The 15,966-nt window shown below is 45.8% G+C and overlaps 1 long non-coding RNA gene and 1 pseudogene across 1 annotated transcript in view; both read left to right on the top strand.

The window, feature by feature from the left end:
* Positions 1 to 15,966, top strand: part of LOC112424273 (uncharacterized) — a 71,261-nt gene that overhangs the window by 6,482 nt on the left and 48,813 nt on the right. The gene's annotated exons all lie outside the window — the stretch shown is intronic.
* LOC105467685 (mitochondrial import receptor subunit TOM22 homolog) lies at positions 8,597 to 9,950 on the top strand (annotated as a pseudogene).

Here is a 15,966-nt window from a genome sequence, read left to right as displayed (position 1 = left end):
AACCCCTGTCTTTATAAATGACCCAACCTCAGATATTCCATTATGGCAACACTAAATGGACAGAGACAAGTACTTCTCCATGCAATTTAATTTCTCACAAAATAGATTTTTTTTGTTTTAAGAACAGAGGGTGGGTGATTCTGAAGTGGTTTTACACATTTAATGCAACTCAGTGAACATTTGTTTCTCACTGACACGTTTGGATGCTATGACTGCTGTCTAGTGGGAGAGGCAGGATTTGCCAGGGCCAAGGTTTAGGCAAATTGATGGGGCTTCAAGCAGCTCATCTCTGCATTTGGAGATGCAGTCTAAAAACATCCCAGCTCTGCTGCTCTGGAGGGCAGATAAACAGATTTGGTAGACTGGCAGGGAGGTGAACAGGTACCCCCCAACCAGAGCCTGGCTTCCCCTACTCTCAGGATTAGTGGTCCCCTCCAATCCCTCCTCTGAACTTTTCCCCCTCGCCCTAAGGAGTCAGAGGGCAGTGAGAAAAGGATCCCAGAGAACAAGGCAGTTGTTCTCTCCAAGGAGAACAGGTGAACCAAAGCAGGGAAGTAGAGAGTCCTCACAGGAGACAGCCTCGACCCTTTCTGGTGAGCCTGACCTTGTCCTGGTTGCTTGTCTCAGGCTATCTCCTCCACTTTCATAAACTCTGATCTCCTGGGCAGAGATTGGGAGAAATCCCATTGGATGAATGCCCATGTATACCAGGCTCTGAGGCAGGCACACACTCACACAACAGATTCACTCTCTGCTGTCTCCCAACAAGCCTGTGGGTGACTTAGGGCTCCTTGGTTACAAGCAAGAGAGACTAACCCTGGGGAATGTAAACAAAAAGGAGTCTATCAGAAGGTTATTGGTTAGGCTCATGGAAGTGACAAGACTGGATAAATGGATCCGAAGAGGACCTGGAAGCTGGGCAGATCCCAAGTTCTAAGGAATAGCATCTCTCAGGAGTCTTGCCAGGGCCTGCCTGTCAGAATGAGGAGCATGGGTCATTCTAGGGGTATCCCTGGATCCAGTCTGATTGGCCCACCCTGTACAAGTCCCTCTGGGATTGTACACAGTGGAGAAGGTAATTCCCCAAAAGGAAATCAAGGAACTGTTAAAGAGGGAGAAGAGGTGCTAAGCAGCCAACAAAGAGCAAATGTCCACCAAACTTTAAGGATGGTTATAATCCCACCCATTTTACCGATAAGGAAACTGAGTCCCAGAGAGATTAAATAATTTTCCTAGGGCCACACACTTAGTACAGAACTGGGATTCCAGCTTCATTCCTTGGGCCCCAAAGCCCGTGCTTGTCCCACTTACCATTCCCAAATCTCCAAAGACCTGAGAAGGGTGAACAGGACAAACATCACCCACAGAGTCAAGGCCCCTCCTGAGTTTTATCTCTGTACACAGGTCATCTGAAAACTGCAGCTTTTCAAAATTTCAGTGCTTTCTCACCCCAGATGGAAATTAAGGCCATGACGAAGCTCAGGACTTGGTGCTGTGCTATGGGATGCTGCTCAAGTAATTGCCTTATTATAGCAAGCCCGGAGACGTAATTTCTCAAACCATCTGGCTGGAGTACGTGCCTGGGAAGGAAGAATTAAGATGCCCTTGGAGAGACTAATCAAATAATAAATGGCAGACACACTCCTGAGAGCCCTGGTTCATGGAGAAGTAGCCCTGGAAGCTGTTAAGGACCCTGCACCCGGGACAGACAGGCCTGTGTGCATCTGCCTTTCTGCTCTCCCTTTTAGAGAGAGAGAAGGCTCCCTCTGTCCATCCTGCTGGCGAGTCGGGAGGGGAAGGGGGACAGGAAGCTGAGTTCCAAATGGGGAGCATTCAGCACAGATGACATGAGCTTGTTTCTCTCCTGAAGAGCCCAGTTGATCACACCTGGGCTAAAACATTTCAGCTACAATCCCCTGCTAATCTTTTCACCATGATAACAGCCAATATTTCAGCTGCACTTTTCCCTCAGGAAGACTAGGAACAAACAGCAGGGGGAACAGAAAGGCAGCAAGACTCGTAGCAAGACTCTTCCATCCAAGAGTAGCCTTCTGAAGCAAGAGCAGGCAGCTTGGAACTGGCCTGAATATGTTTCAGATGAAGAGGTGGCACCAGGCTAGATATTAAGAGACACTCTCCTATTGACTAGCTCTGAGTTAAAGGCATATGTGTGTTTGAGGGTGGGGGGTGGGGTGGGCATATACCCTGCAATACACAAAGCAATCAGAACAAGCAAGAATCATCCAACCCAACATATGCCAGGGTTTCCTACCCTCAGCACTACTGATATCTTGGGCTGGTTAATTTTTTATTGTGGGGTGTCCTGTGCATTGTAGTATGTTTAGCAGCATCTGGGGCCTCCAGCTGCTAGATGCCAGGAGCACCTGACCAGATCCACCCCACCCCATCTCTCTCCAGACCCTTCTTCCTTCCCAAGCTCATTCCCCCCACCCATCCCACCAACAGTGTCAACAGCCTAGGTCAGAAACTGCTGGGCTGTGGCTAAATTGGGCTTGCTTTGGTTTGCTGGTGTTTTAAGTTCTTTAATTGACTGGTAGAAGAACAACTTTAATTTTCAACTTGTCCTGATAATTTCAAAACTTAGAAAACACAGACTTCCCTGGCCAACTCCAGGGTCCCTTGTCCCCAGAGCAACCTCTAGTCCTACTCACACCCACTCCCCTGACTGATGGGACCAGCCCAGCCTTCTAGGTGTTTGTGCCCGTGGTCTGTGCAGATGCTGTACCTGAAACCTTGAGCCCTAGGCCCCCCTGTGAATACTCTCTCCTGACCCAAGGTGACCCTGAGGCCAAGGATTCCATAGTATTGTTTCCAATCCTTCTTTCCTACAATGAGGCCTCTCACTGTGGAGCACCTCACAGCATACAAGGCTCTCTCACAATGTCATGGTCATCCTTTTCGTCTCTGCAACAGCCCTGGAAGATGGAGGCATAGGTACAATGTCCCCCAGACTAGAGGAGGGAAAACTGATTCACTTTACCCAAATGACCCAACTTACTGATGGAGGAGCTGGTTGGAGCCCAAGGCTCTGGTCTAGGGTTTGCTCCTATTATAGGAAATTACAGTAGAATCCTTCAGATTCATATATTGAAGCCCTAACCCCCAGCGTGGTCATATTTGGAGATGGCACCTCTAAGGGAGTAATTAAAATAAAAGCATAAGGGTAGGGCCCTGATCTGATGGGATTTGTTTTAAGAAAAGACACCAAGAGCTCCAAATTTCTGTCTCACTCAGCGCACGCACAGACACACACACACACAGGAAATGTTCTATGAGCACCCAGTAAGAAGGTAGCTATCTGCAAGTCAGAAAATGAGCTCTCACTGGAAACCTTGATCTTGGACCTCCAGACTCCAGAACTGTGAGAAAATAAACACCTGTTGTTCAAGCTCCCCAACCTGTGGTAGGCAGCACTAACACCTCTCAGCAGGGGCCACCTTTGCACAGCGATCCCCTGAGGACTGTGCCCCAGGGCTGAGAAGCTGGTTGGTGAGTGAGCAGCAACACCAGCACCAGGCACCCACTCTGCCTCTGCTCACTCTGCTTCAGCTGCACAAGGGCCCTGCTGCTCCCCAATCAGCAAAATCCAGCCTCAGGACTTTGCCGGGCTCTTCCCTCCACCTGGAGCTCCCAGGTCTCTATTCTGTTTCTGCTTGCTTCCTCCCACTCAGCTCCTCTGCTTTCTTTCCCTTAGAGTACTAGTCTCTATGTTGCATTATATCATGAAGTCACTTGCCTGCTGTCTGCCTCTCCTACTAGAATCTAAGCTCATAAGCAAGGTCGTCTGTCTGGTTTATCTCTGTGTCCACAACAGAGTCTAGCACATAGTGGACACTTAATAGCAATCTTGTTTTTTTTCAGACTGCTATAATAAAATACCAGAAACTGGGCAGCTTATAAATAATAAGTTTATTTCTCACAGTTCTAGAGACTAGGAAGCTCAAGATCAAGCTGCCCGCAGATTCAGTGTCTGGGGAAGGCCGACTTTCTGGGTGAGAGATGGCACCTTCTCTCTGTGTCCTCACATGGTGGAAGGAGCAAGCAAGCTCTTTGATTAGGGCATTAATGCCATTCATGAGGGCTCCACCCTTATGAGCTATTCACCTCCCAAAGGTCCCACCTGTACATGCCATCACCTTGGGAGTTAGGCTTTCAACATTTGAATTTTAGGGCTACAGAAACATGCGGATAATAGCAATAGCTAATTGCTGAATTCAGCTTATGTTCTTGATGTATTAAAAGAAAATTGAGCCATTATGGTTTTTTGGTTTTTGTTTCTGTTTTGAGACAGCCTCACTCTGTCACCCAGGCTGGAGTACAGTGGCATGATCTCAGCTCACTGCAACTATTGCCTCCTGGGTTTCGCGACTCAGCCTGGGAGTCGCTGGGACTACAGGTGCGCATCACCATGCCCAGCTAATTTTTGTATTTTTAGTAGAGATGGGGTTTTGTCATGTTGACTAGGCTGGTCTCAAACTCCTGGCCTCAAGTGATCCACCCACCTCAGCCTCCCAAAGTCCTGGGATTATAGGAGTAAGCCACCGCACCCGGCCATTGTTTTTATGATTATATAAGAAATGCATGCTCATTAAAAAATCAGATAACACATCAACTTACAAAGAACAAAATAATTCTGACTCCAATCTCGTCCACCCTCTCTACCATCTCACACATATCAAAGCACTTGTTAAAATATTTATGGTCTTCCTTCTCTTAGATCTTTTTCTAATACTAAAATACTTTATATATACTGGGGTCCTTTGCCCCTCAGAGATCCAGATGTGACTGGTAAGACTGCTAATTCATAGCCCACTACAGTCCCCAGTTCCTGCTGGTTCCTAGGGGCCTCCTCTGCTCCCTGGTCCCCTCAGTTGTGGACCCTGCGCCCCATGTGCTGTGCCTGCTTCTCCCGCTAATTCCCCATGCATAGAATTCAGCTGTCTTGCCACTGTCTCTCAGGCATTTTGACTTTCCTGAATACATGGGGGGTCCTACGGCCAATGTTGTGGTCACTCCTGCCTGACTCCTAGACTGCACTGGCATCTCCAAGCCAGCCCACTCCCCATCAGGCAAAGAGAGCTGATGCTTCCAGCTTCACCCTCAACCTGGTGCTCCCTGCAGGGATCAGCAGAACAGAGCAGGCCCCATCTGACCAGAGCCACCCTTCTGAAAACACAGTTGTTATAAAAAGCAACAATGACAAATCTGTTACACATATATATATATATATACCTTTTTACCCAAACAAGATCATACTCTGTTATGGACCAAACTGTCCTTTCCCCCTTCCCTTTCAAATTCATACGTTGAAGCCAGTACCCGCAATGTGACTGCATTTGGAGATAGGACTTTTATGGAGGTAAGTAGAAAGACAATTCAGGTTAAATGAGGTCATAAGGTCATTGAATAGAGCCCTAATCCTGTAAAACGGGTGCCTCTATAAGAAAAGAGACACCAGCAGTCTCACTTTGCACACATGGAAAAGGCTATGTGAACACACAGCAAGAAGGTGGCTGTTTGCAAGCCAGAAAGAGAGCCCTCACCAGAAAGAGAGCCCTCTGGCACCTTGATCTTGGACTTCCCAACCTCAGAACTATGAGAAAATAAATATCTGTCTAAGCCATCCGGTCTTGGGTATATAGCAGCTGGAACGGATCTACACATACTCGACACACTATTTTTTTTTTTTTTTTTTTGAGACTGAGTCTTGCTCTGTAGCCCAGGCTGGAGTGCAGTGGCCGGATCTCAGCTCACTGCAAGCTCCGCCTCCCGGGTTTACGCCATTCTCCTGCCTCAGCCTCCGGAGTAGCTGGGACTACAGGCGCCCGCCACCTCGCCCGGCTAGTTTTTTGTATTTTTAGTAGAGACGGGGTCTCACGGTGTTAGCCAGGATGGTCTCGATCTCCTGACCTCGTGATCCGCCCGTCTCGGCCTCCCAAAGTGCTGGGATTACAGGCTTGAGCCACCGCGCCCGGCCGACACACTATTTTATAAACTGCTTTTTCACCTAGTAGTATATGGTAGATACCTTTTGGGGTTCTTTCCTCTAAGTGCTCCCTTGTTCTTTTTAACAACTACATTCAGCTTATACTACATGTTTCTGAAATTGAGCCTTTTAATGTGTGTCCAAATCAATGTGTTCTGCCTTAGAACAGAAACTTCCTGAGGGCCGGGCACAGTGGTTCTTGCCTGTAAGCCCAGAATTTTAGGAGGCAAAGGCACATGGATCACTTGAGCCAAGGAGTTCCAGACCAGCCTGGGCAACATGGCAAAACCCTGTCTCTACAAAAATTACCAAAAAATTAGCCAGGCATGATGGCGTGCACCTGTAGTCCCAGCTACTTGGGAGGCTGAGGTGAGAGATTTCTTGAGCCTTAGAGGTTGAGGCTGCAGTGAGCCAAAAATCACACTACTGCACTCCAGCCTGGGTGATGGAGTGAGATCCTATCTTGAAAAGAAAAGAGAAGAAAAGAAACTTTATGAGAGCAGCATCCTGAGAACCAGGAGTAGGAAGGCCCAGTCTCCAAAGATCCTACAAAGCAGAATCCACATCCCTGGCAGCTATGCAGGGATGAAGGCATTGTCATGTTCCCCCAACCCTGGGATAAGACCCCTCTCTCACAGCCCCGCCTTGCAGTGTGGTCAAGGGCTTCCTTCCCCTGAGCCTGTGCCCCCTCCCAGAAAACTGTAGCCTCTGAGACAAGCAGGTCTGCAGCAAGACCGCTTCTCTCCCTTCCTCAACGTGCAACTCGTTCTCGAGTTGCTGCCATAGGAACTTTTCTAGGCAGACGGTAGTGCCTCATAAATGTAATTAGTGATAATGGCCCTGAGTCAGCCGGGAGGTCTGTTTTTTCAGCTGGTTTTTCAAATTAGGACAGAGAAAACATTTTCACTGCCACCCAGGCTGGCTGAGTGCTGTCCACGTTGCCACCTTCCTGCCTGGCCCAGCCCTTTCAGAAATAGAAAAATCCCCCTTCCAATTAGAGGACGAGAAAGGCACAGCTCCAATCACTAGAGCTGTTGACAAAAATCAGCCAAATGCTGAGGCAGGTCTGCTGACCTGTTCAGACCACGTGCTTTCACAGTGCTGGTGCTTGTACCTGGCCCTGGCTGGGTACAAGAAACCTACAGGGGTCTCTACAAAATTGAGGGGGTTTTGGAGACAGGCGGGCAGGGCTGTTTGAAAAACCTTGAGACAGATCATCTGCCACCCTGCTGGGCAACCCTCCCCTGACCCCGACAGAGTCCCTCATCCTTCTTGCAGCTGCCCCAACCACTTTCCAACTGGAGATTGATGACCTGCCTCTGTTTCTTCCTCCCTGTAGGTCTTGGGGGTAGGCAGCTGGACCTCTTCTCCTCAGCTCTTCTTCCCTCCCCCAGGGACGCTCCTCTAAGATCTCCTATTCCTCCCCATCCCAAAGACAATGACAATGACAAAGAATCACGGAACAGCAGGGCTCCATCAGACTGCATCCTTTCTATGGACCATCTCACCGAATGCTCAGTTTATCTCTGAGTGGTAGGTCCTAATGCTATGCCAGCTCCACAATGGGAAAAGCGAGATGTCCCAGGGTAGGGATGTGGGAACATGACAGTACCTCAATTGCTTTGCCTGCAGAACTGTCAGGGATGTGGGTTCTGCCTCACAGGACTAGAGTGGGAACATGTGGGACCTGCAGCTGGACATTGCTCTGGTACCACCTGCATCTGATGTTTTGATTGGGTCAATGGTCATGGCAGGGAGGAGTCCCCACCCATGCTGTAAACCCTCAGAGGCACAGCAGCATCAGCTAGCCTTGTCTGGTACGGGTCTTTGTGCATCCCTTGAGGCCTCATGCCAAGACGGAGTGCCCACCAGAAAGGTTCCTAGCCTCCCACAGCTGGGCTGGGATCATGCCTGCCCCTGCTCACCCCTGAGGCTGCTGGGAGCCCTCAGCTAAATCTCCTTTGTTGCCACTGCCAAGATGGAGGGAGATGGGACCAGGCAAGCCTCAGAGGGAGACAGTCCATGGCACTAGGGTTGCGGGGGAATTGAGGGTGCTGACTCCAAACTCCTCAGGCGCTGCCTTCAGTCTGGGCACCTTCTGGCCTATCAGCTGGAGGCATCAGGGGCTGCTGAGCCATGGGCCTGGGTCTGCCTCAGTTGGCACCGCAGGGTCTACAGCATCTCTCTGGGCTGATGGCCTAGGCTGTGCAACCTCAGGCAACGTGCTTAACTTCTCTGAGCCTCACGTTTCCCAAATGTCAAATGTACCATTTGGATACAAAGATCTAGTTTTCAAATACTTTTAGCAGCAGATCCTCCAAATGTACAGGAGGTGACGGCAGAGCCTGATGAATTTGGGAGGTTCTGGGATGGTTGGGGCCTCACCCAAAGACCTATATAGTCATGCTCCCTGCCAAGGGCTGGCTGGCTGAATTGAAATATCTTATAGGTAAACTTTCACATAAATATCTTACATGAAAAGTTAGCATAAACTCAAATTCTCAGATGAATTGCTGGCAATTGACTTTCTGCTAGTAAAATTTCTTAAGCATGAATTTCCCTTTAATAACCTACTAAATATCGTGCTTCCCAAATCAAACAAGAAATCTGGTTACATAGACAAAATGGTCATTTGGCAAAGTAATTGGTGAGTTTTGTTAGAATGCAGAAATGTGGTCTCCACCCCAGACCCACTGAATCAGGCCCTGCATTTTTACAGGATCCCCAGAGATCCCTACTGTCCTTCAAGTTTGAGAAGTGCCAAGTTAAAGCAATCGTATTTGCATCACCCCAGGAGCGCTTGAGAAATGGTCAGCATTCAGGCCCCCACTCCAGGGGGTTCTCTGTTGGCCTGGGGTGAGCTCCATTCAGGTGCCCAGGTGTTGTGAAATTCCCCAGGTAATGTCAGTGTGGATGCAGGGCCTGACTGCTGGGAGGGCCAGCAGCCACGCTTGTCTAAATGTCTTCATCTTCTCCCTCTTCTTTCATTCCCTTGGGGGCCTTGAATCTCTAAGCTCTGGCAGATGCTCTCATTGGAGCCTGATTTCTGTCACCTAAAGCTGACAGTCACAACAAGCTGACAGCCAGGGAGATGCATCCCTTTCAAAGCAACTGAGTGGCGTGTCAGTTCACACTTTGCATGGGGCTAACTGCTGGGAGGGTAACAGTTGCAGAAGCGACACAGGGGGGACAGAGGCAGGGCCACCCTTCACTGACCACTTACTTCTTGGACCATCTCAGGGCAATTGGTCTGAGCAGGAGAGCCCTGTAAGCAGAGATCACAGGGCAGCCGGGGCAAGAGGGAGGCTGCTGGGGCTAGAAGGGGCTGTGATGAGGACCAGGGGAAAGAGTAGGAGCTTAGAGCCTCCATCCCACCAGCTGGGACTCAAAGCCAAGATTCTGAATGCCCTTCAGGACCTGCTTCTCAAGCTCCAGCCTACATCAGAATTACCTGGGGGCTTTTTAAAATACAGACTACATGGTTGCCGCTGTCGCCGCTGTCGGTGCAGGGGAAACCCCGTCTCCGAACTTCCGCGGATGAATTGCTCCTGAAAGGCAAAGCGGTGAAGACTGAGGAGGATGACGACGAGGGGCTAGAAGAGTCCCCGTCGGAGAGACTATGGGGCCTGATGGGGATGTTTCCAGAGAGGGTCAGGTCTGTGACTGGAGCCACTTTTGGTCTCTTCCTCTTTGTGGCTCAAAAAATGTACAGGTTTTCGAGGGTAGCCTTGTGGACTGGGACCACTTCCTTTATGATCCTGGTTCTTCCTGTTGTCTTTGAGACTGAGAAGTTGCAAACGGAGCAACAGCAGCAACTGCAGCAGCAGCAGCAGCGGATACTTCTAGGGCCTAACACAGGGCTCCCAGGAGGAATGCCAGGGGCTCTACCTTCACTTCCTGGAAAGATCTAGATTGTTACTACTGTTTGAGCTGTCTCGGTGGGAGAAGTTTGAAATTCAATAGTGTTTGAACTGCTGATTATTTGGATTTCTTTCTTTAACTTTGACACATTGATCTATCTAAACCTGGTGGAGAGAATTTTCCCCACATTGTCTCATGGAAACACTCAGCTTGCAACTGTGCCCTCCACACTGTCCTGACTGACTTCTTTCTTCACTCTGATACCACAGTGCAGCCATGTAGACGGTTATTCCAGCTGTAGCCACTCCTTTCACCAAATTGTTCCTAACTGGAAGATCTCACTTTCCCCTTGTGGGGTAGGAACCGATGCCAGTGGGAGGAATGTGCCCTGACCATGAATGGCTGCTTTTCTGTTTATTTATTTTTAGAATGGAGCTGTTGGGGAGGGACAGGCCCTCAATGTGAAACAGACAAAATGCATTACACCTGTAATGGAAAGTGGCCACTATGAATCCCTATGTGTAAGAGGAGGGAGGCTGGCTGCAGCTTCAGCCGCGGAATGGAGACTGTGGAAGACAGATCAGAAGCTCATTTCCTCTGCACATTTTGGCTGTTTGACCTGTGTGTGTGTTTATAAACACCGAAGTCAGTGCTTGCTCTTTGTATTTCAATATTAAAAATGATTCTAACAGAAAAATAGACAGCTGGCCCCACACCCAGAGCTTCTCGTTCAGTTGTTCTGGGGAGGGGCCCCAACATTTGCATTTTTAATTAGTTCTGAGATGACCATGATGTTGCTGGTCTGCGGACCACACTTTAAGAATCACTGCCTTTGAGACTACAGCCCCTCAACCAGAGACTCTCTAGTATATTGGTTAACGGAGCCAGCTCAGAAATCGGCCAGATCTGGGTGTGAAGCCTAGTACTTCCACTCCTTAGCTGTGTGACCTAGGGCAAGTTACTTAACCTCTCTGTGTGCCTATGTGTGTCATCTGCCAAGTGATGCTAAAGACAGTAGCTATGCCTTAGAGTTGTGGTATGGAGTAAGTGAGGGAATGCCTACAAGGGTCCTGAAGCATAGGCAAAACCTTTTGTGCTCATTCACTGAGCTGTGGTCAGCACTAGCCTGGAGTATGCCCATGGGCCTGGCCCCTTCCAGGATTCAAGTGCACTTTACCAAATTATTCCTTTTAGTAAAACACACACACGTACACACAAAACACTTTAAGAGCCGATACTAGTAATACCTCCATTTTACAGATGAGAAAAGCTGCTCAGAGTGGCTGAATAGCTTGCCCAAGGTCACACAGCCTGGAAGTGTGATAGGGCCTGAATTTGAACCATAGCTACTGGAATTACCATCTTACCATTTCGTTCATAGCCACTGAACTGATACGACCTCAGCCTTACTGGGCACAAACAGTGCAACAGGGCCTTAAAATAAGAATGTAAAAGTTCAAATCAAAATGAAGCCACTTTTTAAAATACATATATAAAACAGAAAACCCTGACAAATAGAGCTGGGGACGACTATAAAGAGAAGAGTTCTCGTGCATAAATGCCCGATAACAAAAACTGCAACCCTGCACAAAGGCCATCACAACCTTACACAGAAAATGCTCCTGCCAGGACATCTGTGCAGCGGTGTCTGTCCAGCCTCAGACCGGTGTCACCCTTGTTATTGATCCTTGTAGCCAAGAATAATCTCAAAACAATTATGTAATCCTTCTCATTGTATTAGTAATAGCAAAAACCACAATTCCTTCTGCCCCAGCCTAATACCTTTAAAATCCTTTGTCTTGCCCCCCTGAATATGTACAGTTTACGATGGCACATGTATTCCCATTGCAATGCCCTACTCCTAAATAAATACCATTTACTTTTAGAAAGTCTCTCTGTTATTTCCGTTTGACAAATAGTTTAGAGTCTCCTGGAGTGTGGGAACCTCCAGTTGCATAATGTGGTTAATGCAACTGGGAATTCAGTTCCTCAGTTGCATGAAACACATATCAAGACCTCAATAGCCATGTGTGGCCAGTATTGGATGGTACAGATCTAGAATATTCCCATCTCCACATCAACTTCTATTAGACAGTATAGCTCCAGAGACTTGATCCAATTCTCTCTACTTTTCTGCATTTTTAATTTTTTCCATGATCAGGAAGAAGGCAGAGCGGATTAAATGCAGCAAGCATAATATCTCCTAAACATGGAAAAGGTGCTCAGCCTCAGTGTTGGAGAAATGTGAATTAATTGTACTGAGATACCATAGTTTGCCTACATAGATTAGGAATAACTTGAAAGGTTTTTTTTTCATTGTTTAAAAAGTAAGAATGAATAAAATTATTTATTCTTTAGCATAGCAAGGGTACCACCTTATTTTATTTCAATAGGTTTTTGGGGAACAGGTGGTGGTTGGTTACAGGGATAAGTTCTTTAGTGGGGATTTCTGAGATTTTGGTGCACCCATCACCCAAGCAGTTTACACTATACCCAGCATGTAGTCTTTTATCCCTCACCCCCTCCCACTCTTTCCCCTGAGTTGCCAAAGTCCACGGTGTCATTCTTATGCCTTTGAGTCCTCACAGCTTAGCTCCCACTTATGAGTGAGAACATACAATATTTGGTTTTCCATTCCTGAGTTATTTCACTTAGAATAATGGTCTCCAGTTCTAATCAGGTTGCTGCAAATGTCACTTCATTTTTTTTTTTTTTTTTTTTTTTTTTTAAGATGGAGCCTCGCTCTGTCACCCAGGCTGGAGCACAGTGGCACGATCTTGGCTCACTGCAAGCTCCACCTCCCAGATTCATGCCATTCTCCTGCCTCAGCCTCCCAGTAGCTGGAACTACAGGTACATGCCACCATGCCTGGCTAATTTTTTGTATTTTTTTAAGTAGAGATGGGGTTTCACAGTGTTAGCCAGGATGGTCTCGATCTCGTGACCTCGTGATCCGCCCACCTCGGCCTCCCAAAGTGCTGGGATTACAAGCATGAGCCATAGCGCCCGGTCATTTCATTCCTTTTTATGGCTGAGTAGTATTTCAGGAGTAGTATTTATGGCTGAGTAGATCTATATATATCTCACATTTTATGCACTAATTGATGGGCGTTTGGACTGGTTCCATATTTTTGCAAGCGTGAATTATGCTGCTATAAACATGCGTATGCAAGTATCTTTTTTCATATAATGACTTTTCCTCTGTGTAGATACCCAGGAGTGGGATTACTGGATCAAATGATAGATCTACATTCAGTTCTTTAAGGAAGCTCCACACTGTTTTCCATAGTGGTTACACTAGTTTACATTCCCACCAAGAGTGTAAAAGTGTTCCTTTTCACCACATCTATGTCAACATCTATTTTTTTGTTTGTTTTTTAATTGCCATTCTTGCAGGAATAAGGTAGTATCATATTGTGGTTTTGATTTACATTTCCCTGATCATTAGTGATGTTGAGCGTTTTTTCATGTTTGTTGGCCATTTGTATATCTTCTTTTGAGAACTGTCTATTCATGTCCTTAGCCCACTTTTTGATGGGATTGTTTTTTTTTTCCTTGCTGATTTGAGTTCCTGTAGATTCTGAATATTAGTCCCTTGTTGGAAGTATACATTGTGAAGATTTTCTCCCACTCTGTGGGTTGTTTGTTTACTCTGTTGATTGTTTCTTTTGCTGTGCAGAAGTTTTTAGTTTAATTAAGTCCCATCTATTTATCTTTGGTTTTGTTGTATTTGCTTTTGGGTTCTTGGTCATGAGGTCTTTGCCTAAGTCAATGTCTAGAAGGGTTTTTCTGATGTTTTAGAATTTTTATGGTTTCAGGTCTTAGATTTAAGTCTTTGATCCATCTTCAGTTGCTTTTTGCATAAGGTAAGAGATGAGGATCCAGTTTCATTCTTCTACATGTGGCGTGCCAATTATCCCAGCACCATTTGTGGAATACAGTGTGTTTTCCCCCACTTTGTTTTTGTTTGCTTGGTTGAAGATTAGTTGACTGTAAGTATTTAGCTTTATAACTCGGTTCTCTATTCTGTTCCATTGGCGTCTATGCCCATTTTTATGCCAGTACCATGCTGTTTTGGTGATTATGGCCTTATAGTATAGTTTGAAGTCGGGTAACGTGATACCTCCAGATGTGTTCTTTTTGCTTAGTCTTGCTTTGACTATGTGGACTCTTTTGGTTGTGTATGCATTTTAGGATTGTTTTTTCTAGTTCTGTGAAGAATGACGGTGCTATTTTGCGGAGAATTTGCATTGAATTTGTAGAATGTTTTTTGGCAGTATGGTCATTTTCACAATATTAATTCTACCCATTCATGAGCATAGGATGTGTTTCCATTGTTTGTGTCAATGGAACAACATCATGTGTCGATTTCTTTCAGCAATGTTTTGTAGTTTTCCCTATAGAGGTCTTTTACCTACTTGATTAAGTATATTTCTAGATATTTTATTTTCTTGCAGCTATTGTAAAAAGGGTTGAGTTCTTGATTTGATTCTCAGCTCGGTCACTGTTGGTATAAAGCACAGTTACTGATTTGTGTATATTAATTTTGTATTCTGAAACTTTGCAGAATTCATTTACCAGTTTTAGGAGCTTTCTGGATGAGTCTTTAGATTTTCTAGATATACAATCATGTCATCAGCAAACAGCAACAGTTTGACTTTGTCTTTACCCACTTGGATGCCCTTTCTTTCTCTTGTCTGTCTGTTCTGGCTAGGACTTTCAGTACTATGTTCAATAGAAGTGGTGAAAGTGGGCGTCCTTGTCTTGTTCCAGTTCTCAGTGGGAATGCTTTCAACTTTCCTTTATTCAGTATAATGTTTGTTGTGGGTTTGTCATAGATGGCTTTTATTACCTTAAGCTATGTCCTTTTTATGCTAATTTTGCTGAGGGTTTCAATCATAAAGGGATGCTGGATTTTGTCAAATGCTTTTTCTGCATCTATTGAGATCATGTGATTTTTCTTTTTAATTTTGTTTACATAGTGTATCACATTTATTGACGTGCAGATGTTAAATCATCCCCGTACCCCTGGTATGAAACCCACTTGATCATGGTGGATTATCCTTTTGATATGCTGTTGAAGTTGGTTAACTAGTATTTTGTTGATGATTTTTGCATCTGTGATACAGGTATTAGTCTGTGGTTTTTTGTTGTTGTTATATCCTTTCCTGGTTTTGGTATTAGGGTGATATTGGCTTCATGGAATGATTTAAGGAGGATTCCCTCTTTCTCTATCTCATGGAATAGTGTCAATAGGATTGGTACCGATTCTTCTTTGAATGTCTGATAGAATTCAGCTGTGAATCTATCTGGTCCTGGGCTTTTTTTGTTGGTAACATTTTAATTATTTCAATCTCACTGCTTGTTACTGGTCTGTTCAGAGTTTCTATTTCTTTCTGTTTAATCTACAAAAGTTGTATATTTCCAGGAATTTATCCATCTCCTCTAGGTTTTGTAGTTAATGCATGTAAAGGTGTTCATAGTAGGCTTGACTGATCTTTTGCATTTCTGTGGTATTGGTTGTAATATCTCCCCTTTTGTTTCTTTTTTTAAATTATACTTTAAGTTCTGAGATACATGTGCAGAATGTGCAGGCTTGTTACATAGGTATGCATGTGCCATGGTGGTTTCCTGCACCCATCAACTCATCATCTGCATTACTTATTTCTCCTAATGCTATCCCTCCCTCCCCTAGCCCCCACCCTGCAACAGGCCCTGGTGTGTGATGTTCCCCTCCCTGTGTCCATGTGTTCTCATTGTTCAACTCCCACTTATGAGTGAGAACAAGCAGTGTTTGGTTTTCTGTTCCTGTGTTACTTTGCTGAGAATGATGGTTTCCAGCTTCATCCATATCCCTGCAAAGGACATGAATGTATCCCTTTTTATGGCTGCATGGTATTCCATGATGTATATGTGCCACATTTTCTTTATCCAGTCTATCATGGGCATTTGTGTTGGTTTCAAGTCTTTGCTATTGTGAATAGTGCTGCAATAAACATGTGTGTGCATGTCTTTATAGTAAAATGATTTATAATCCTTTGGGTCTATACCCAGTAATGTCAGTGCTGGGTCAAATGGCATTTCTGGTTCTAAATCCTT

This window comes from Macaca nemestrina, chromosome 9 (genome assembly GCF_043159975.1).
Source record: "Macaca nemestrina isolate mMacNem1 chromosome 9, mMacNem.hap1, whole genome shotgun sequence".
NCBI lineage: Eukaryota > Metazoa > Chordata > Mammalia > Primates > Cercopithecidae > Macaca > Macaca nemestrina.
Note: the sequence above shows the minus strand (reverse complement) of the source record. Positions and strands in the feature narration are given on the sequence as shown.